Raw genomic sequence first — 11,036 nt, forward strand, 5'->3', positions numbered from 1 at the left:
ATGACTTCATGACATGACCAGCCATGTTTCTAGTCCTCCACATGACCAATCATATTTCCAGTCCTTCATCACATGACCAGCCATGTTTCTAGTCCTCTCCACTTATACATACACAGACACACACACACACACACACACACACATACATACATGCGCCCTCTACTCTTTCTTTAAACCTGGATTATTCTGAAGAAAATCCCAGCCACCAGATTATTCTATCCCACAAGTATTTTAGTATGACATCTAGCAGAAAAACTCTTAAAAAAAAGCTTAAAACCATTTATCCAGATCTAAAAATATGATAATATTGTAGTGACACCAAATGTCTAGTTCCTCTTTAAATTTCCATAATTATCTTAAAATGTTTTAAAAATTTAGTTTTTCTCCATCAGGATCCAAATAAGGACCGCATGTTGCATTTGGCGGCCATGTCTCTAAAGTCTGCTGTAGTTCATAGGTTTCCACCTCTTTTTACTCCAGGACATTTCTGCTGCAGAGTTTAGCGCATTCTACACTTGACTGTGCCGTGCTAAGGGTTTTACATTCAGGATCTCACTTAATATTCTCGCTAAGTCTGTGAGTGGGTACCACTGGGAGTCCCGTTTTACAGTCGGGAACTTAAGGTTCAGGGAAATTTAACTGTTCAAACCAAGAACGCAAGCGAGATCTGGGCTCTGGAGCCTGTTACTTCCCACGCTACGCACAGCTTCTCGTCTGTTACATGGCCCCTCAAGCTGAGGTGAGAGCCGGCGGGGGTTGTGACACAGAACGGCCACGGCATGAATGAGCGATTTGGGGGTGAAGCGATGCAAGCCGACCTCTGGCCGTGGCAGCGGGACATTGTGACTGCTGCCTGCGGACACTTGGTTTGGAGCGAAAAAACTCAGCCTTATCTCCCGAAAAGTTTCTGACGTACCCAGAGGGGGAAAAGCTGTCGGCCGTGCTAAGAGGAACGCATGAACTTCCTGAAGCCCAGCTGCAATCATGCAATCGCCATAAAGGCTTCCGATTGCCAATGGCAACGGGTGTCAGTGTTTGCACCTGGCGTCAGATCTACGATTAGTTTTCCCGACCACTTCTCCTACTGCGTGCAGTCCCGTGGCCCACGCTCTAACACGTGTGGGCTGTGTGCGGCTTCCCAGCCGGTGCGCACATGACACCCACAGGCACTGTCCACGTGGGCGCTCTCCCTGAAGTCCCTTTCCTTCTCCAGGCCTCGGGGGGGTCTCCTGCTCTTTCCATTCTTCTAGCCCTTCGTGTGTCTTTCAGGGACTTTTTACTCCTCAGTGTTCTCTAGCTCTTGGCAACGGTGACTTCTGTACCCCGCTCGCAGGCAAACCTGTATCTTACCCTCCTTTCCACGCGAGGCATGCCCAAGGGCCTCTGATGGTGCAGTATCTCCTCCGCTTAGGGCAAGTGCTCACTAGATGCACGTGGGTTTCATGAGCTCCTACTGCAGGCCCCTGGGGTTTTCGGCGGGAGGAGAAGGCACTGTGACCGCAAGGCAGCTTGAGAGCCACGCGTGGTCACGAGCCTGAAGCAGAAGGCAGAGAGTCTGGTGGCAGGAGCCAAGGGGGTGGCTGTGTAACTCCTTCAAGGACTCTTCTTGTCCAGCTTCCCTTCCCCATTTCTCCCACCGCTGTGCGCAGCGGCTCTTTCAGTCCAGAACCGGTGCGCCCTAAGCACGACAGACCCTTCTGCTCTCCGGGGACAGCCATGCAGGCACGGCCTGGCCCTCGGCTTTGAGAGCCTCGCTGGCGAGGCCCCGGGCCAGGGTTCCTTCTGCCTGGCTGGCAGTTCTCAGACACCGTCACAGTCTGACCCTGCACTGCCGGCCATTCTGTAGGGACTACATTTCACCCACCCCTGAGTTCAAAACTCGCACGAGCTGTTCTCTTTACTGGCCCTTTCCGATGGGAAGTACGGCAGTTTCAGGGTTGTTGCTTTTCCAAAAAATATTTTAAATAATTTTACTGATTTGAGAGAGAGAGAGAACGGGAGGGAGGGGGAGACAAATATCGATGTGAGAGAGAAACACTGATCGATAGTCTCATAGGCACCCCTACTGGGTGTCAGCCCCACAACCCAGGCATGTACCCTGACCACAAACTGAAGCCCCACCCTTTGGCGCGCAGAACAGCACTCCGCCTGCGGCGCAGCGGCCAGGGCCGCATGGCAGTGAATTTTATTAACGCTCCCTCGTGGCTGGGGAAGGGTGTGGCCTTTTTGGTCCAGTTGATTCAGTACCAGAACCTTCGAGAAGAGGGAGCCCCTTGCCGTTGGAGAAGGACTAGGCTAAGCGAGTTCCCGGGGCTTCTGTGCAAAAACAGACCTGGGGAAGGGGCCGGGGAAGAACCGCTGGCCCGCGGCTGTCTCCCTCTGGAGATTTCTCTCTCGCCTGGGAGTCTACGCGCCACCAAACCACACACCCCCTTAAACGCAGTCACAACCAAGCTCCTGCCCTCAGCTAGATTTGTTCCCCGTCGCAGGTAACTGCATCTTGGGGGGAGGTGGCTGTCCTGTGGCTTCCAGTCAGCTGCCCTCTCAGCCCTGGCAGCTGGCAGCAGCACCTGCCCTTTCTGTGACTTCCCAGAGTGTTTCCTCCTGAGGTAGGTGGGTACCCAATCATGAAGCAACACCCACAGAAATGCATAGTTGTGTAGTAGCACCCACAGTGTTTCCTTAGTAAACGATGCTCCTTAAGTTCCACGTAAAAAAAAAAAGGTATTCAGATATGCTGATTTTAGACTTCTCATCGGCACTTAAATTGAGGTTTCTATTTTCTTTTTTCAGGCTCGATACGTTCACTATTTCAGTGTTCTTAAAAGAAACTATTGCTTGACTTTACCTGTTAGAAAAGAACTTATAATAACAGAAATCATCATTGATTCGATTCGTGGTAAGTGCTTTACATATTCTGGGAGAATTGGGTAGGAGGGGCAATGGTCTTACCATTTGGGGGCGATTTTGTGCCTAGTTATGGATACAAACCACCCCGACTCACAGCTGTCTTGTTATGCATCCTGGTGTACCAACCCCTGGCTGGCACTGCCGTGAGCCCGGCGGTGCTGCCGCTGTAGTACCAGCCCTTCGAAGTCTTCTCTCTCCCTTTCCCATCACCAGTTTGGGGTGCTCCGTCTCCTTCTCTTTCCTCCTGTTCTCACTGGTGCCCCGGCTGGACTTTTCAGAGTAGAGCCTCTGAATCCTAAGAGAGGAAGGGCCCGTGGGTGCCAGGCACCACCTCCCTCTCTTACCCACCCCTGGTTCAGGCCCGTCCTGCCAGAGGCACGCCCACTTGGTTTCCTCACCTGCCTCTCTCTCTTCGCCCTGGTCTCTCCTCTTCCGCTCCCCGCTCCACCTGTCACTCTCCCACCTTCAGCAACTCCATCGGGGTGCCTAAAGTACCCAAACTGTAAATGGATTTGTTGCCACCACTCCTTTTCCCACAAATCACTACCAAGTGCAACGGTACCTCGGTACTCATCATTAATTCGTTCCGGAACTTGTGACGAGTGCTGAAACTGACATGTGCCAACGATGAAGCATTTTCTCTTGTGGGGCAGCATCCTGGCTCATCCAAGTTCTACCAAGTGTGATGAGTGCCGGGCAAGCAGCGAGCGCTGAACATGTTTTTCTTGTCAAAATGCAACGAGAGGGTTCAAGCAATTCTGAAGCTGACGAGTGCCAAGGTCCAACTGCAGCGGCTTTGGGCCCAGACCCACGCCGTTCTGGGCCCCGGGTGGTGAACAGAGCTGAGCAATGAGCGCACAGATACAGGGCTGGCCCCGTGCTGGGGGCGTGCAGAAGCTGGGCCCCATCCAGCCCGGGGTTAGGGAAAGCTTTCTAGGGATCAGTGCTTAGGTCTCCTTACCTGAGTCTCTGGGCTCTGTGGGGTATCTTCACCCCCAGCTGTTACCAGTTACTACCAGGAATAAAAATCCGTATGAATTTCGAAAGAATTGACTCGATCCACCATCACCCAAAGTAGCAGGGAAGTTCTTCCCATCCATCTCTGGACCTTGAGGAAGAAAAGAAAATGGGGCGGAGACAGGAAGAACTGTCCCCAGGTCCCAGGTCTTACCTGCCTATAAATGTGCAGGACTTTGAACTAACTATAAGCTTCTGCTGTTTCCTTATTAATGAATGACAAACACTTTTTGACCTGTGTTCCCACAGTGCACGGCCCAGGGCAGTGCTGTGGCATGCGACACTTTCTGTCAAACAGAAGGGAGAAGTAAATATGATTTTCTCTCTGTGTGGCGGTGTGTTTGTCAGACCTGTGGGAGAAGATATATTTGTTTGATTATATACACATGACACCAGGAACGACCAGAAGTGCCCGTCTACCTGCAGGGGGACAGTTAAACAGATGTGGGATGCGTAGGACAGAGACCTTTAATTTTTAAATCATGTCGTTTCTTGAAATGTTTTAAATGTGTGGGAATTTCAGCTTGCAAATCAAGGCTCTTTTCTTATCGTGGTAAGTATTTGATGTAGCTTAAGTCGAGACGTCACTGGTTTCTGGAGCCGGCAGCGGAGAGAGGTTCTGCAGCTGGAATGGTACCAAGGGCACCGAGGCATGGTGACCCCTCACGCCCAGTGAGTCATAGGCTGTCAGGGGGACAAAATTAAATGAAAACACAGCAAGCATAATACGAGGTGAACAATCGACACTGATTAATACATGCCTTTCTCGGAGTGTTTCTGTTAGTTCTGCGCCTCTCTTTAGTCCTGTGCATATTTAATTGAGATATGCGTGTGGAGAGGAGAGCAATAAAAATTAATTGGAGGCTTAGAAACTAGCCCTTTGAGGAAATGCTGAAGGAAGCAGATCATTTGAATAGAAATTTTTTTAAAAGACAAGGAACCGTGTGTCTGTAAATATATACTGAACACTATAGTAACGTATGGGTAGCCTATACGTTCTTTCACAGAAACTGCCCTCTAGGACCTGGGTAAAAAGGAATTTAGACTGTTCTTAAGAAATATCATGAGCCCTGGCTGGTGTGGCTCAGTGGACTGCGCGCCAGCCTGCAAACCACAGGGTCACCGGTTCGATTCCCAGTCAGGGCCCGTGCCTGGAGTGCAGGCCAGGTCCCCAGTTGGGGGCATGCAGGAGGCAACCACACAGTGATGATTGTCTCCCTGTCTTCCTCCCTTCCTTCCCCTCTCTCTAAAAATAAGTAAACAAAATGTTTTTTAAAAACATCATCATTTGAAAGTTGAAGAAAGCAACGCATTAGCCAGAAAAGCTACAAGTCACTTTCTCTAGTTGCTTGTTCGGCTTAGAAGCTGAACTCCTAAGTCGTTCTTTCCCTTCCTCCAGCCCAACGGAGTCCGCTTTAGGAGGCAGAAGTGTCTTGAAGCCTTGTCTTCCAAAGACAAAATTCACGCAAACTCAAATGGCTCAATATTGATACATTGTTAGCTGGGATTTCGTCCTTTTAATTCATAATGCTAATTGGTACGACATTTTGATCTTTACTCTGACTTTTTCCATTCAGGCGTAGGGAATGGCGATGGGAGTGATCTGGAAGCACAGATAATAATGGAACAAAATGTCGTCTTTTCCACATCCTCTGTTGCCAACTGTAAGGTAAGAGAAGGCATGAGACTGAAAAATTAATTGTTTTCAACCTCAACGTCATTCAACACGTTGACCTCCCAAAACCCTCGTTCACCACAAAGAGAGGCTGTGTTGCTTTGGGTACTGTCCAACATGGTGCCCCTGGGTTTGAGTGCAAGTCAAAGCTAAATTAAGCTCATTGTCCAAAATAGTTTTTTCAGAGCATTTCCCACAATATATTTTCAGTTCAGAGTGTTGTTTTTGGTCATTTTGTTGTATGGCACTGATTTGGAAATTCTAGTATGCATGACAATCACGTGGGAGCTTGTAGAGATGCAGATCCTTAGGTTGTACCCCAAAGTATGATTTAGGGAATCTGAATGAGTCTCAGGAATCTCTAGACTTAGCAATGTCCCAAGTGATTCTAACTCAGAAGTCCTGGGGGACTGCACTATGAGAACAGAAATGACATTGTGAAGAACCCAGGCAATGGGACCTGCCAGTCAATGTTTTCTCAAATGTTGAAGAAACCCCAAAGACTCCAGAAGTTTTCTGAAGCAATAACAGAGTTTCCGTCATGGGTCTAGGAATCAGAACTTTTCAAACTCTCTCAGGCTGGCCTCTAGCTCTATTGCCTCTCCAAAACCACTCCTTTTCCTTCTGTGTGCCCCTCCCCCAATGAGGGTTCGCACCCAGGCCCAATCCTGGGCTCCCTGTTCTAATTCTCCACAGATTCTGTTCTTGGCTCTGCTCACTCGTTCCGCTGCGTTAAACTATAGTTTTTTCCTTTCATTCCTTCAAACACACAGTTATGAGCACCCAGTGTGGGGTAGACGCAGATGCCACAATGTGGACAGTCTCTGCTCCTGCAACTCAGACCGTCCATCAGAGCGCCTCGGGCAAGGGAAACCAAAGCAAAAACAAATGGGACCGCATCAAACTAAAGAGCGTTTGCACAGGAAAGGAAACGAGCCAATGAAAAGGTGGCCCCCTAAATGGGAGAACGTATTTCCTAATGATGCATCTGACAGGGGGTTAATATCCAACATTTATAAAGAACTTATAAAAAGTCAACACACACACACACACACACACACACACAAAGGACAATTCAATTAAAAAATGGGCAAATGACCTGAATAGACACTTCTCCAAAGAGGACCTACAGATGGCCCATAGACAGATGAAAAGATGGTCATTGTCACTGATCATCAGGGAAGTGGCAATAAAAGCCACAGTGAGAGATTCCCTCAGACCTGTCAGAATGGCATCATTAACAAATCAGCGAACAGCACGTGTTGGCGAGGCTGTGGAAGAAGGGGAGCCCTTTTGCACTGCTGGTGGGGGTGCAGAGTGGTGCAGCCGCTGTGGACAGCAGTGTGGAGACATCTCAACAAATTAAACATGCAGCTGCCTGATGACCCAGTGACTCCAGTTCTGGGACTTTATCTGAAGAATCCCAAAACACTCATTCGAAAGAATACATGCACCCCTGTGTTCACTGCAGCGTTATTTACAGTCGCCAAGATCTGGAAGCAGCCCAGGTGTCCATCAGTAGACGAACAGATAAAAAAGCCCTGCCTGGTACAGCTACACAATGGAATACTACTCAGCCATAGAAAAAGAAGGAAATCTTACTCTTTGCAACAGCAGGGATGGTCTCAGAGAGCATTATGCTAAGTGCAGGAAGCCAGTCAGAGAAAGACAAGTACCATGTGGTCTCACTCATATGTGGAATCTACTGAACAAACTGAACTAACAAGTGAAATAGAGACAGACTCACAGACAGAGAGCAGGCTGACAGCATTTGTGGGGGGGGGGAGCAGAGAGATTGAGGAAAAAAAAAAAAAAAGGAGAGAAAACTCAAGGACACAGACCAACACCAGTGTGGTGACTGCCAGGGAGAGAGAAGGAAGAGGGAGGGCGAGGCAGGTAAAGAGGAATCAAAGGTGATGGATGGAGCCTTGACTTGGGGTGGTGAACACACAAGACAGTGTACGGATGATTTGCTGCAGAACTGTGCACCTGAAACCTGGATAACTGTGTGAACCAGTGTGTCCTCAATAAATTCAACACAAATGAAAAATGTATTCATCAATCGAACCTTATCAGATGAGCTCTTCTTCTGTCCACAAATGGCACCAGCATTCTTTCAGTCAGGCCTTCAAATCGATACTATCTTTGATTTTTCTCTTTGTCCTGGCCCCCTACATGCTGCTGATGATACCTTTGCAATCCCTCTGAACTCTCTTTCTGTTCCTATTGCCACCTCCTAGTCTAGGACCTCATTGGCTCGTGCCTGTATTTCTACAATCGTCCCCTTACCCTTTCTTCTCCTAATACCGGGTGAACAGAGCCCTGCAATGTGCATCCGGAAATGCTGCTCTCATTGTAAAATGCTCTAGGGAGAGCAGAAGACACGCTGTGTGCCCATAGTCAAAGGCAGCTAATACCTTTGTCTCAATGGTCTTATCTGAGGAGTAAAGATGACGTTTCAAGTATTGTAAAGATTAAATGGGGTAGTGCCTGTGAAGTGGCTTTGTCAGCTGCAAATCACTAAGTAAATGTTACCCATAATAACTATGGGGCCCCTTTGTCACGTAGGAAATGTCCCCCCCGACTCTTCCACAACTTCATTCCTGTTTCCCTGGCTCTTGAGCTCTCAAGATATAGCCCTAGGACGCTTGAGCTCGTTTCCATCAGGGACCTGCAGGCTCCCTGCCAAGTAGCCTGGGGCCCATAGGGCCCGTGGGGCACAACCTTCTAATTTCTGCTTCATGTTTTAACTGGTCTTTCCTACTCCCCCACTCCCACAGGCCCCCTGTCTGACCTGGATTCTCTTTTCAGAGCTCCTCTCCATTTACCCAGACCCGTCCTCCATTCAGACAGACCCTCCCTTGCCCCACGTGAGTCCTGCCCCTTCAGTGACGCCTCCTCGTCCTGCAGCTGTGTTAGCCTCCCTGAAGCACACGAGAGCACAGCCGGTCATCATCCCGCCGCGTGACACACAAGTGTGAGCCACTCTGCTATCACTCCCTCTGAGCGCAGCTCCCTGCATGATCAACCGAGCCTGCACCCCTCTTTGTATTTTTCCCAGGGCCTGGCGCAGACCCTGTGGGTAGCACAAGGGTGAACCAGTAACAAAGGAACACGTAGTACGGCTTCCAAGTCGTTCATTGCAGAAACTTGGTCTATCTTCAGTCCCTTCATCTAGCCACCTGCTAGGGACAAGTCCTATGATGTTTGTTTGACAAAACATGAGCAGTTAGGCATTGCTTTTTGAATGCAAACGCCAGCTTTGCAGTTGAGTTTCTTAGTGTATTCTCCAAATATGAAGAACCAGGGACACACATTGGAGAGTTATGCTAACTTGGTTAGACTCTGATGGAACACTGGACGCTCTGCTTTGCAACAGTGCCGCAGCATTATCCTCAGACATATTGGCCTTCTAAACATGTAAGCGACAGCGTCACAGCTCTATAGAAATAAAGATCAACATTTCTTTATACAGGCAGTGATAGGGATGTGAGACCAAGAGTATGTGGTAACTAGAGGAAGCCTCAAAGAGTAAACATGAACTTCACCGTTATTCTTACTATCTCACTATCTGAATGCCATGTGTTCATTCGCAGGTAATGCACGATTCTAGAAGAAACAGAGTGATCATGTATCTCCACCGCTGTCCAGCTTTGTACGACGATGTGAAAATACGGTTTCTGTCTCCCGTGAGTAATCAGAAACAACCTGCACTGTCACTCCTGTCTGGTCTTCTGAATGACTGTGGTCTGGGATTGCCCTTGCTACATATGCTACCAGGGAGAGGACAGAAATCAACTCCTGGCCAGAGAGGAAGACAAAACCAAATCAGAGCCGTAACACATTTTTTTTTTTTTTAAAGAACATAATGTAATTTAAAATGTTTGCTCATTTTTTCTAGATTCTATACAATTTGCGTGTATTAATTTTTATGTAAGTAATACAAAAACTAAGGCGTCGAACAAAAGGTGCATTTTACTGAAGAGCAGGAATCATGTTTTTGTTTTATATCTTCAGAACACATTGTTCCCCTTAATTCATAAAATACTTTCAAGGGAAGATTTTACTTTTCTCTGAATTGTTATATAATGCATTATAAATATTAACCTGATATTTACTTTATGCAAAATCTAATAGTTACTTTATGAAAAATCAGAATTCTGCTGTTGTCATTACTCAGGGTATCATGAGTGTATAATTTACATGGACCAGTCATAGAATGTCTGTCTGTGGGCATTACTCTGTATGTTACACTTTTCTAACTCTCAATAGTTTGTATTCATTTTCCTATGAAATCATCAACCTAACCTGCCAATCAGAAGCTCTGTCCCTCAGTTTAAAACTTCTTTCCCATGCCCTCCTTTCGCCCCTGCTTGCTCCCTGTTGGGGAGAATCTGCTAAGTATTGAAACGGTCAGTGTGTTGAAGGAAGTGGCCTGGATAGTTGCCATGTTGGATGGTTACTCCTTGAATGATGGAGCCAGTCTGGATTCTCCCTCAATCGCCGGCCTCTCGGCGGAAGCACTGGCGAGGGACACTGACCCAGAGGATGCAGAGGATGCTGATAGTATTTGGCCTTTATGATTTTCAAAGGGCCATGAGGTTCAAGCACATTAACAAATTTAAGTATTTCTGTCATCATCGATGACAGTTAATTACACAATGGCTGCTCCTTGTGGAAACGGATGATATATTTGGGCGTAAATAGTCATCGGTCCTTAGTAGATTCTGTTTGGCACTCTCTAGCGAAGATTCAAATGTGTAAATACTTATCATAGAAAAAAATACATTTCCTTGACAATTTGGATAGAAACGGCAAGAGGAAGAAAGAGCGCCCATGTCAAGCCGCGTCCTGTGGGACCTCCGTGTCATGCTGTAGGTGTCAGTGCTGCACACCGATGGCTACAATTGCTTGATAAATATGTCAATGAAGAGTGGCAGGAATTTTAATCCCTTGGAGGGATTAGTTCTTGGTGTCCTTTTTACTACGACGAATAACGCTTTTTTTTTTCTTTTTCACCACGTGTGTTTAGGTCGTCTCGGAACAGTATGACAACTGCGCGTTCTCCTTCTGGTTCCACACGTCCTTCATCCAAGGCAACAGGTATGGCTTATGATGTAACCCAGTAGAAACAGCCTGACCTTCAGTGTCTGTGGAAGGTGGAGTGGCAAGTCTTTGGCTGATCGCCATAGGCTCAAGGTACAGAGACTAAAATATCCTCAGGTCCCCATTCTTCAGTCTTCATTCACACACTCATCTTAATGGTTATTTTTTAAAATATGGCTGTTCTGGAGACTGACTTTGGCATTCTCCGCAAGGCCCATGCCCCAGGACTGTGTTATAAGTTTAAACGTATTTTGAGTGTGGTAATAAAGGCCTCACGTGTAAGTGAGAGATGCTTAGGACACGTTGATGTCCTGATGCCTCACCACCA

This window comes from Furipterus horrens, unplaced genomic scaffold (genome assembly GCF_987537825.1).
Source record: "Furipterus horrens unplaced genomic scaffold, mFurHor1.1.pri manual_scaffold_12, whole genome shotgun sequence".
NCBI classification, from domain to species: domain Eukaryota; kingdom Metazoa; phylum Chordata; class Mammalia; order Chiroptera; family Furipteridae; genus Furipterus; species Furipterus horrens.